This window comes from Lissotriton helveticus, chromosome 7 (assembly GCF_964261635.1).
Source record: "Lissotriton helveticus chromosome 7, aLisHel1.1, whole genome shotgun sequence".
Classification (NCBI taxonomy): Eukaryota; Metazoa; Chordata; class Amphibia; order Caudata; family Salamandridae; genus Lissotriton; species Lissotriton helveticus.
In genome coordinates, this window is record NC_136068.1 from 1,946,717,138 (window position 1) to 1,946,730,950 (window position 13,813).

Here is a 13,813-nt window from a genome sequence, read left to right on the forward strand (position 1 = left end):
TTTACCTCTTCCACGTAACACACATACTTATGTTTCATTTTTGTCTTGCAGGTTTCCTACACTGCTTCCACTGGAGTCCAACCCACACTCTTTTTATTATACTGTTTCTTCTATTCAAGTTACATTTCTATTTATTTGTTTTTTAATAAAGGTTACTTTGTTTTCAAATAAATACCTGAGAGTGTAGGTCTTGCTCACTTGGCCACTGGATTCAAGATAGCCTGGCTGATGAGGATTATGAATCCGAAACCGGTCCCAGGATGCTTGTTTCCGGTCCATGGAAGACATGGCTTGGCAGTTCGGGCTGGACTGTTCCCATGAGGCACAGGGTCAGACTGATTTGCATATGGCCATGTCTGAAATGGGGTGGCTGAGTGGGCTAAAGAATGGTGATGGATTAAACCCAGATCAGTTGACTGGGGGTGAGTGTTTGATTTGCTCAAGCGCTCCGTCCATCATCCCCTTTTGTATCGCTTTGTTCGCCCTAAGTGTGGCAGGGTATGCTCAGACGTGAGTCCCTTGCTCACTTGGCCACTGGATTCAAGATAGCCTGGCTGATGAGGATTATGAATCCGAAACCGGTCCCAGGATGCTTGTTTCCGGTCCATGGAAGACATGGCTTGGCAGTTCGGGCTGGACTGTTCCCATGAGGCACAGGGTCAGACTGATTTGCATATGGCCATGTCTGAAATGGGGTGGCTGAGTGGGCTAAAGAATGGTGATGGATTAAACCCAGATCAGTTGACTGGGGGTGAGTGTTTGATTTGCTCAAGCGCTCCGTCCATCATCCCCTTTTGTATCGCTTCGGTCTTCTTTTTCTGACAACACTTGTCTATTATTTATTGTGAAAATCATTTGTTTATAAGAGATTTTAAGGATAAAGTTATCTAATATTAGAGTGCACCTACCAAACATAATCTAACTGACTATTAGACAAATGAAGCCTGGGTAATCTGTACAACTGCAAGAGTTCTATGAGTGTATCACTTTATACCACAATAAGTACTGCCCGTGTGATTACCGAACAAATAAGGCACTGCCTAGGACCACCGAGGCTTCAGGGACTGCCGAGGCCCACCCTGCATATTTAAATAAAGCCCCGGAGTGTGGCGATCCCTGGACTTCAGTTGGCCTCGAACCCCCTGAACCATTACTAAACAATACCCAGGAAGGTAGCGGCCCCCTTGGCCGCAAAAGGTCTCGGTGCCCTTCTGCGCCTAATTAACATGATCCCCAGTCCTACAGAAACCCCGTAATATAATAATGGATTGGCCACGGAACATTACCCACCAGGGGACTCATTTAGAAGATAGGGTGAGAACCCGCTTTTTTTTTCTTTCTTTAATTCTCTCCATATTTACCATCCGCATCCCCTCTATTAAAGCGATAAGAGGTTTTCCTCCTCTCGCTTCAAGTAGTCAAACAAGTATTTGCTATCACAGGGTGGAAGCCATGCACCAGCCTTCTAATAGCAAACACAAATGTTCCACAAATTCACACCCCGGGACATTGTATGACCAGCGCCTGACATGCTGCCCTCCCTAGGACCATGATCCACTTGTTAGTATAAACACATACTAACACTACTTACACACGTGTAGTACAGCGACCAGAATGTACAGAAGAAGCAGAGGAAGAGCAAAATATAAATCCTACCAGAAGTCGGATGACAGTTCAATGAGCCGACGACCCTGGCATGAGTAGAAACAGCTACATGAAGAAAACAGGTCTTCAGCACAATGCAACCCATTTTGAAATATTGGTTAGTGATGCTTTCTTTTTAACTTCTCCTGCTCGTCGCCAATTTTATGTAGTGAAGAGGCAGACAGCAGTGGATCCAGTAAGTAGATTTATTACAAGAAAACAAGACACCTGAAAAAACCACCAACAGGAGCAGACAGCAAGGCAACCGTCTTCTCCAGCACCGTGTACAAACTCTGCAAGGTTCCCCTCTTGACAGCCCTACATTCTAACATTACATACTTTATTCTAGTAGAATTGCATACTAACATTCTACTATGACTTACATTGGCATGCTACACAGATCACATGACATTACAGCAATGAGCTCATGGCTTTATCCACGAGTCTCGAGACCGGTAGGGGTAAGTATCTCGCTTCCCACTGCCTAAATTGTATAAACATAAACTAACACTTCTTCCACAGGTATGCTACAGCGCCCAGAGCACATCACTTTAAAGCAATGAGCTCCCAATTTGGGCTCACGGTTTAATCCCTGAGTCTTCACACCAGTAGGGGTGAGTAGTTTGCTTCCCACTCCCTATATATTATAACCGCATACTAACACTACTTACATACTTATACTACAGCGGCTAGTATCCTACAATGCCCAGAGCACATCACTTTACAGCAATCAGTTTGTTTGATTCCCAAGTCTTCGCACCGGTAGACATAACTACTTCGCTTCCCGCTTCCAGTATACTATAAACACACAGTAGTGGTCAGTAGTTCGCTTCCCACTCCTTGTAGGGTATAAACGCCTACTAACACTACTTGCACATGTATGCTGCAAACACCAGACCACATCACCTTACAGCAATGACCTCACGGTTTAGACTCTCGGTTTCATACCCGAGTGTAGCACCATATCATATCATCACCATGTCAGTCTGAGCAACACCGCACTTTCAGACCGGTAACAGTGACTACTTCGCTTCGCACTCCCCCACAAAGCTTACAGTGCTCCTACCCTCCTTTCCTACTTTTTTCGCCCTTTTTTCCCCTTACTCACTTCAAAGGAATCCCAAAATGGTGGCCAACACTTCCTAGTTGCAACACCATCACAGCCAATAAGCAGCAAGCTCGTGCTCGTAACGCCTCAGCCAATCAGATGGCAGAATTCCCAAATATGTAAATTTCGATATTTCTCAAAAACTAGTGAATGAATTTACACCAAATAAACAAAAGCATACTTTCTAGACCTGCCAAATGTGGGGTAATTCCGTTCACCGGTTCGACCTGTAGCCTTGCCTAAATTTTCCTATGGAAATTAACAAGGAGAAAACACGTTTTGGGACCCCCTTTTTTCTTGGCCCCCTCTTGATGAATCACCCCCAAACTTTAAACATAGGAGCTGATATCAACGAAGAATTAGTTTTCAGAATTTTGCGAAGATTTGTCAACCGGCGCCAAAGTTATTGGAAATAGAATGTTGCCATTTTCCTATGGTAACTAGGTCCTAACTATAACTACCTACTGGAGACCACCAGTAGGTAATATATATATATATTCACTGAAAAAAACATAGGTTATAGACCATATATAGTTAGGAATTAGCATTTACAAAACCTTGAAAATTCACTGCAAAAACCATAGGTTAGAGACCATATATAGTTAGCTGGACATTTTATTGACATAAAACCAATGAAATTCCATATATAGTTAGTTGCACTAACTATATATCGCGCACCCGCAATCCACTGCTGATGATGTCACATATGACATCATTCATGACATGGTCAGTGACATCACTGATGACATCACTGATGACATCTCAAATGACATCACTGATGACATCACTGATAACAACATCCAGTGATTTTTTGTTTCTATAAAGTTTAAATATGTCTTACATATTGAAGAATGAGTGGATGTGTAAGTGTCTGGACGAAGGATTTAGTAGGTGCATGACTGACTGTATGAGTGAGTGATTAAATGTGTCTCACTGAGTGCATGGGTTAGTGACTAAACTGTCTTAATTTGTGCATCATTATGTCTGTTGTTCTGTAAACTGCTGCATGTGTTGATCAGTAGCTATATGAGTAACTATATGGGTTATTGATTGATTGCCCAAGTATTTGTATGGGAGACTGAGTGTGTGTGTGGCTAGCTGGGAGGTGTGTGACTCTGTGCAGATCAATCTGTACTTGTATCAATGATTGTATAAGAAGGTAAGTATGTGTTAGTATATGTTTGAAAATGTAAGGTGCTCTATGTTTAACTGTATAGACAAGAAAATGGAAGTGTCATTGATTCTTTACAGGACTGACTAGGTGTGTGAGTAACTCCATGGATGAGTGGCAGACTGTGAGTGTCTGTATAGGTGTATGAGTGCATATGATAGTGTTGTAAAGATGAGTGATTGTATGTATGAATGATTGTATGGGTGAATGAGTGAAGGTGTGTGTAGACGTAGCAATCAGTGAGTGCGTATGTAGTAACTAGTATTGGTGTGTCAATGGTTTCAAAAATTATACTCTCTTTTTAACACTGGGTGAAACAGAGGTTATATTAAAATGTGAGGAGATGCATTGTATTGTCACATGAATGATATCATCAGTGATGTGGTCATTGATGTTAAATGAGATGTCATCAGTGATGTCATCAGTGATGTCATTTGAGATGTCATCAGTGATGTCATCAGTGATGTCACTGACCATGTCATGAATGATGTAATATGTGACATCATCAGCAGTGGATTGCGGGTGCGCGATATATAGTTAGTGCAACTAACTATATATGGAATTTCATTGGTTTTATGTCAATAAAATGTCCAGCTAACTATATATGGTCTCTAACCTATGGTTTTTGCAGTGAATTTTCAAGGTTTTGTAAATGCTAATTCCTAACTATATATGGTCTATAACCTATGGTTTTTTCAGTGAATTTTCAAGGTTTTGTAAATGCTAATTCCTAACTATATATGGTCTATAACCTATGGTTTTTTCAGTGAATTTCAATGGTTTTTTAATAGCAAATATCATAAGCTGTCGAATGTCAAGTACGTGGTAAGTAAAAACATTTTCGTGTTTATGCACACTGATCTGCTTTGAATGCTGCCCCCCACTCCTCATTTCTATTAGGAGTACTCTCTCTTTGCAGATAGTGAAGGGTAGTTAACGCAGCCCTTTGCCCCCTTTGTAATCAGTCGTGCCTGCTTCTCTCTCCATTTGATTGATTGTTCTCTTTGGTTCATTCTCTATTTACAAACAAGCACAGAGTCGCAATACTCTGTTTAGTCTTTGCAGATAGCGAAAAATCGTGTAAAAAAACAAAAGGAATCGAGCAAAATCAGTAGGCCACTAATGGGATCTCTTTTTGACCTCGCTAAAATAGAAACATTAGGAACAACCTGTTGAAACTAGCAATGCGTATGTACATAAGCGGCGTTCATTTGTGTTCACAGTACCCCTTGTTGATTGTTTGAATCGAGCATTGAATTGTTCGAAGTTGGTTCTCTTAAGGATCTTCTCTGCCTGCAAACGAGGAAGAATAGGAATATTCTCTCTCCCTTTGCAGATAGTGAAGGGTAGGTAACGCAAGCCTTTAACACGTCGTACCTATTTCATTCCTCATTGATTGATTGATTGTCCGAACATTGACTGTTTGGGAATTAGTTCTTTTTGGAGGTATTCCCTGTTTGCAAATAAACGTAGGAAAATCTTTGCAAGTAGTGAAAGGGTACGTAATGCGGACCTTTCTCCCCCGTTGTAATCTGTCATGCCTATCTACTCCCCACTGATTGATGCACCTGTTTCACCCGGACCATTTACTAGAGATACGTCATCTGGCCCGACCAGAGAGCACCCCTAGTGAAAAGGACATATGCAATAATAACGAAGTGATCACTGTATCCTGTTAACAGAAACTTTAGCATGAAACAACCTGGAAAGAAAAGAATAGGAAAACGAAAATCAGTAGGCCACTGATGAACATGAACTTTTATTAAACAACGAACAAAGAAACGATAACATAACGTAATGATAAAACCTATTAATGTCCTAGAAACAAGAAAACGTTAAAATATGCCAGTGGTGAGAGACCAGAAAAACAGTAAGAGAAACCAAATCACGCCTCGCTGTCCCACCGCCTGCCACGCCAAAAAAATCGATAGACTAGGGAAAATGCAAGTCAGTAGAACATCCGCCCCCACTCTGGAAACTTCCAAGGTGGGGCAGGGTTGCGGCTTCGCCCAGCCGGGAGCAGCCCATATAAGGCAGGTCCTGCTGCCACGCCTCGGCCAGGAGATCCTAACGTAGGGTGTAGCCGGAGGAGAGGCCGAGGCCAGCGGGACCCGGCCAGGGGATTGCCTTTACAACGCTGAACAGTTGCAGGGGGGGGAATGTCTCCTCGACCCTCCCCTCTCTCTCCCAGTCCGGCCGCGGTGGCCCTTGAGAGTTGCAGGTACTCCCGCCACATGCTCTTCCGGTCCGGCCACCAACGGTCGGGGGGCCGAGGCCGACGGGATCCGGCTGCAGCCGATAAACCAAGAAACCCGTTCATGGGGCCAGAGCCAGGGGCGTCCGGCCGACATCTACCGGAAGCCCGGCCCGAAGACGGACGGGACACTTCTTCTTTCATGAATAATGGCTGCGACAACACTGGGGGGGATGTCTTGCACATGCCTCCGACCCCCCCCCTCGTCCTCATCGCCTGGTCCGGCCATAACAAATCTCAAGCGAGACGCCGTGGGGTGCACTGGGAGGGAGAGACGGTGCGAACAGGCCTCTCCCGCCTCCCCAGGTGGAGGCTTCCCAGCTGCACCCTCAGCGCTCCAGGCGCCCGGAAAAGGGTTCTTCCACTGTGGCCATGCTGCAACGTCTCGCCCGGCAGGGTGGAGCCCGTCCGCTCATTTGACCCCGCGATCGCCAGTAGCTACCGAACTCTCAAAATGGCGGTCGACCTGGCAAGAGCGGGCCCAGCATAAAGAAATGGCCCGGTCACTGGTTGACTCCACCACCGTAGTCCTCCACGACCTTGAAGATTCTAGAGGAGCCGCGGGAGTCTCCGACCCCCGCAGACACCCCCGATGGGGAATGACTGCCATGATCGCCCGTGGAGTGACGAAACTGTATCCGCGGGACGTCGGCGCTCCCATGCTGGCGCCAGCCTCACTTTGAATTACTAGAATCCTGCAAACCTCAGTTCCGGTGAAAGCACAGTGTGACCCGGTAGGAAAAATTGTTGCACCCCCTCCCCTTTTTGACTGATAGTTCAAACCACCGATCCTTTCCTTTGCCCTTTTAACGGAACTTTGGACTGCCTCCCCCTCTTTTACATTTTCTAGAGAAAACAAAACATTAACCACTACATTAGCATAGCAGTTGACACCAGAACTGTTTTCAAATTTAAAACCAACAACATCTTCAACAGAATCCTTTTTGTTTCTGCTGTGACCCTGCTACAGCACAGGCATTGTCCCCAGCAGTAATTCTGCAATGCCGGTAAGAATAGCTGTGGTGCCTACTGCACTCACTCACCCCCGCGGCGCCCCACGCCGTTATTTGCTGGGCGGCAACTTACTAGACATCACTTTCGTGCCATCTAGATTTCAGCGCGTTCTGCTGCCTTGGAACTATTCGCACAACAGACCGCTACTGACAAGAATATTTCATTATTGGTGCTGTCAATTTCAATAAATCTATTGGATAATTCAAAAGAAATTGCCACGGTCTCTTCGTTGTTTAAATGTTTTTACTGTTTTTGTTTTGTTGTATATATTTATAAGTTATTAAAGTTTTATATTCCTACTACTTTGTTGGAGTGCTATATATTTTTAATGTGACACATAATTGTAAAAACTTTGATGTACAAAGAGTCATTCCTGGAATCTTCCGCTTCAGGCTCGGTCCCCTCCCCAATCACAATACAGGATGGTTTTCAGATAGTAGGAACACGTGTGGTGTGACGGATCTCATCGGGTGTGGGCCTTGATCTACTATAACTCCTTTGAAGAGGGGTGATTCTTTACAGCTGGGGCCATAAACTACATCTGCAGGGCTAGGTGATAGCCTGGACAATCGGACACAGAGGAAGAGGAGTGTCAGAGGGTGCGGTAGTGAATAGGGCGAAAGGGAGGTGTCGGGCGGGCACAGAGTGTGATTCTCAGGGAAGAGCAGCGCAGATGGGGGGAGGTTTATTGCCCATGCATAAGACAGAGAGCGGGGGTGACCAGTGCCTGGGGAAGATGCTTGCGAGGGTGAGGAGCCATGCTACGAATCGACAGCGTGCAGAGAGTGGGTCTGGTCAAGGCATCTAAAATGGCTGCCGTGCACGACAAAAGTGTGGCATTTCAAAAAAGGCAAGATGGCGCAGACAATGTTTTTCAACACTTCCTCATTCCTTCGAATCGAACGTTAACAGACGTTGGGGCATATTACCAAAGTTAAGCGATATTTATCGCTAACGATGCTTACCAACGAATTTTTTACCGCTAAGCATCGTCAGAAATTATCGAAAATAAACCTTGCTATTATCAAGGTTTATCGCAAATGCGATAATAAACGGCCGCAATGCATGAATATCGCTAAAAACTCAGCGATATTCATGCATTACCGAGCTAATGCTCTTAGCCATGTTATCCACCTCCCATTGGATAACATGGCTAAGAACTGCTCAGGGCAGGTGTTACTTTTTGGAGATATTCGTGCTTAGCGCGAATATCTCCAAAAGTTGGTAATAGGAGATAGATATCTTGCATGTTGTAATGCAAGTTATTGTGGTATATGGAACTCATACCATAATCTCTCAGGAAAGCAGAAACTGATCCTTTTGGGACCGCCTAAAAAGGCCTAGGGGGTGAGGAGTACTCTACTTTGCCCCCTTTTCACGTTCCGAACTATTTTATTTTACTCTCTTCTGTAATTACACAAAATAGCAGCGATAAGATGCATCGGAGACACACAGTGAGAGAAAGGAGGCCGGAGATGAAGAAGAGATGTCAAATACACATTGGAGATAATATAGTGGCAGAAGGGAAGTAAATATGAGTAAACTTACCATGTAACATGAAAATGTTGCACTCTATACTATAAGTCTCATTTTATACTACAATCACTTCGCTACAACCTCATAAATTAAAAATAAAAATGAATAATGTCTCAAACATTTTTTGATTTCTAAATATAAATTTATTCTTCAGAATTTTCTAAATTTGAAAGAACTAGTAACATGTCCTCATCAGCAATGTCCTCATGAAAAGTCTGCAATGATGATTCTTGTAACTCTATGGTCTCCAAACATTCGATAAATTCGCCATCAAGAGATTGATCAAAAAAATCATTCAAGTCATCTCCTCCTTGTGACAATATTTCATTATTGGTGCTGTCAATTTCAATCAATGTAGTGGAATCATTCAAGTCATCTCCTCGTGACAATATTTCATTATTGGTGCTCTCAATTTCAATCAATGTAGTGGAATCATTCAAGTCATCTCCTCCTTGTGACAATATTTCATTATTGGTGCTGTCCATTTCAATCAATCTAATGGAATCATACAAGTCATCTCCTCCTTTTGACAATATTTTATTATTGGTGCTCTCAATTTCAATCAATGTAGTGGAATCATTCAAGTCATCTCCTTGTGACAATATTTCATTATTGGTGCTGTCCATTTCAATCAATCTAATGGAATCATACAAGTCATCTCCTCCTTGTGACAATATTTCATTATTGGTGCTCTCAATTTCAATCAATGTAGTGGACAATTCAAAAGAAATTGCCACGGTCTCTTCATTGTGAGCCATTTTATTTTGAAATTGCTTGCTGTAAATTGCAGAAAAAAATAATCACTTTCATTTATCGTTTTTAGTAATACATAATATAAAACTAACTTTATCAAGTATTTAGTATAACAGAAGGACTGCAAATAAATAACAGAAAACATTTTTCAAATTATCTTCAAGTGTACAACATAGTTCCCCTTACAAATTAACAACTCACCTTTTTAAAAGTAGGAGAAGTGTTAGTACTGTGTAAATCAAACACCAGAAATTCACCACCAAAAATTCCTCACAAATGTACCTCAGACAGTAGTATCACAAAATGGCTGTGGTTTCCTCTCATTTGACATATATACATAACCAATTAACTTTCATCACACACAAATACAAAACCAAACTAACATTTTAATTGGTTCTAAATTTCAACACTTTCAAATGTGTTTTCCCCATGCAATTTTCCATAGGACATTTACATACGTCTACAGCCTGAATGGCTGAACGGAATTACACCAAACTTGGCAAAATGGTACATCAAACCTAAGAGGTCAGGAAGGATCTACTATGCCCCCTTATGGTCATTTGCCCCTTCGCTTTGGCCTCCTCTTGTCTCTCAATCCTACCGAGAGACAAGATGGCGGCCGCTACGGACTGTTTGGAATGTTGACAGACGCCGGAGAACCAATCAGCTTCGCAAAGCTCCGTAACGCGAAAAGTACGCGAAGCGGAGCGCTGTTACAGATATATATCTTTTTTTGAACGTTAATTTCTCAAAATCCACTGGAGCACATATATTGAGACCTAGCAAAGGCACATCGGGCTACCAGTCCCTAATATTTTGCCAAGTTTCGTGCAAATCCATTCAGCCGTTCGATTATTATTATTTTTTTTTTTTTTTGCCCCGCGGGGCCCTTTTAAAACCTCCACATCAAACGTAGGGGGTCAGCGAGGATCTACTATTCCTCCTTATGGTCATTTGCCCCTTCGCTTTGGCCTCCTCTTGTCTCTCGATCCTACCGAGAGACAAGATGGCGGCCGCTACGGACTGTTTGGAATGTTTACAGACGCCGGAGAACCAATCAGCTTCGCTTCACAAAGCTCCGTTGCGCGAAAAGTACGCGTACTGGAGCGCTGCCCGGTCCGCTGTTACAGATATATATCTTTTTTTAAACATTAATTTCTCAAAATCCACTGGAGCACATATATTGAGACCTACAAAAGGCACATCGGGCTACCAGTCCCTACAATTTTGCCAAGTTTCGTGCAAATCCATTCAGCCGTTCGGGCTAAAAGTGAGGCCAACCGCCCTATGGAAAACACAATGTTAAAAACACGTTTTGGGACCCCCCTTTTTTCTCGGCCCCCCCTTGACGAACCCCCCCCAAATTTTCAAGGGCTGCTCAGAAACAAAATGTGCCATTTTCCTGAAAATTTCAGCCAATTCCGTCCACAAACGCCAAAGTTATTAGACATAGAATTTTCAAAAATCCCATAGAGAAAAAATCCTAACTATATATACCTACTGGCGACCGCCAGTAGGTAATATATATACATATATATATATATATATATATATATATATATATATATATATATATATATATATATATGTATATATAAACACAATCTCAGCCTTCTCTCACCAGGAGCCCAATCTCAGGATACCAGCGGCGCAGAAGAAGAGAGGAAGACCCAGAGTGCAGGTGAGCAGTGATTTTATTCAATCTCGTGGAAGGCACACCTCGGCATAACGTTTCGGCCCACACAGAGGCCTTGGTCACATGACGCATGGAGAGGGAAGTCAGAATTTAAAGTGCAAGTGCAAGTTGATTCGGATATTGATTGGTTGCAATATATCACATGCTATTCACAATAAATGATAGACATAGAAAACATCAACCACAGCTCCTTCAAAAATCACGGGGTAATCCCCATATAAATAGCTGTACATGTGTAAAAGTGGGGTGTCAACAGTTCAATCCAGACATAGAATTATATTTACAATAAATACGGATATATATCTTCATAAACTTAGAATATAAATTTCATTATAAAAATATATCATATTATCAACACTAAATATATATACAAATAAATACTATCAATATATACAGACTGGATAAAAAACGAGGGATTATTATTGATTAAAGTGCTTAAATGCAATTAATCTAACTGAAAAATATACACCCTAATATAAATATTTGTATATTGCACCTTGATGAAATTCTATTATCGCTATTAATAACAATCACGGGGAGGAGATAATATTTGTTTGAATACATTATCGCAGCCTCCCACGTCAATACTATGGTAGAAATATCCCACTGAATTATCCTACCCATAGAGCTTGTGAAGTTTGCAACCACAGTGAAAGTGAAAAAGTGATAAATAAACCACAATATTTTTTTCTCTTTTCTCTTTTAGTACAGTTTTATATTTATATGTACAACATAGCCTAAGCCTAGGCTATGAAAGACGACTGTATTGTCCACGATGCACATCAGAACAAGGGCCTATGATTATAGGACAGCATATAGCCACACAGGTGCATATGTTTCCTTTCTTCTTTTTAAATCAGACATAAAATGGACCGCTGGAACCTAGCATGAATGTACATACTAGTTTGATAACCCACTAGATAGAGAGGTGCTTAGAGGCAGGTGTAAAAATCCTCTGTGGAATTAAGGCCTCCCGGGGATCTGCTATCCATCTCCAAGATGTATCTGGTCTCTAGCTTTCTCAAAGTCCCCTCTCTATCACCTCCTCTTCTAAGGGGGCCCACTGCATCTATGGCATAGTATTTCAGTAGTGCACTGTTGTTATTATGACACTCTCTGAAGTGGCGTGCTACCGGATACGCGGAATCGTTGGTGTTGATGGCCCGTATGTGCTGGAGTATCCTCTTATGAACCTGTAGCTTGGTACTACCAATATACCGCAGGTTACAAGGACACTCCAGCACATATACCACGTATTCACTTTTGCAAGTCAGTTGTTTATTGATCTTGCGTGCGGTAGCAGTAAAGGGGACTGTGTATTCTGTTTTGTTGATCCCATGGAGACAGGCTTTACAACTGGTACATTTCCTAAAGCCCTTACTTTTGTCTAACCAGTTTTTCTGGGTAACCACCTCAGGACTGGACTTAACTAGAGCATCCTGCATGGGTAAGCTTTCCTAAAGGTGATTAACGGCTTGGCCGGAATTTTTTCTCCTATAATGGGGTCACATTTGATTAAGTCCCAATGCTTGGTAATGATTTTCCTAAGCACAATATATATATATATATATATATTCACTGAAAAAACATAGGTTTCAGGGGTGTTATAGTTAGTTGGGCATTTCACTCGTACAAAACCATTGAAATTCCTCCGTTATAGTTAGTTCTACTAACTAATACTCGCGCGGCCGCAATCCACTGCTGATGATGTCACATATTACATAATTTATGACATGGTCAGTGACATCACTGATGACATCACTGATGACATCTCAATTGACATCACTGATGACATCATCCAGTGAATGTGGTTTGGGTCAATATTTAAATATGTATTATATATATAGCAATGTGCATTGAAGAATGAGTGGAAGTATGGATCTCTAGATGGAGGATTTACTAGCAGTGTGATTGACTGTTTAAGTAACTAATTTAAAGTGTCTTACTAAATATATGGGATAGTGATTAAACTGGGTGAATATCTGTATCATTCTGTCTCTTGTTGTGTAACCTACTACATAGGTTGGTTAGTAGCTATGTGAAAGTCTATATTAGTTATTGATTAGTTAAGTGAGTATTTGTATGGGAGAGTGAATGTGTGCGTGATTGGGTGGGAGGTGTGTGACTGTCCAAAGATGTGTAAATAGTTGATTTAGTAGGTATATGAGGTTAAGACTGCATGTAGAAACAGTTGTTTGGGTGAGTGAATGTCTTTATGGGTGTAGTGATGAGTAAATATATTGCTCAATGATACATGTCCAACAAAGTAGAAATTTAAAAGGGAATGACTGTATTGATAAGTGTTAGACCTGTCAGCCCCAGGGTGGTCTTTCCCTATTTTTTTTTTCGCCCTTGCCTTATTTTTCCCACCTACTTTTTGTTGGCCTTAGGTCTCTGGGCACCTTTCCATGGCCAATCCATGCTAAGGTGCAGGTGCTCTCTACTTCAAACATGGCTGCAAATGACCCCTGCTACTGCAGCGTGGTCTTTTTCTAGTAGCACCCTAGTTGCCAGGAGCTGGCTGGGACCCCAAACATTGTTGCAGCTCCAGCCTTCCATCGCCTGCCCATAGATAGAGTGGGGAAGCTCCTGGAACCTTCCAGAATAGAGGCGGAGCCTATTTTTGCCGCCTTAGAG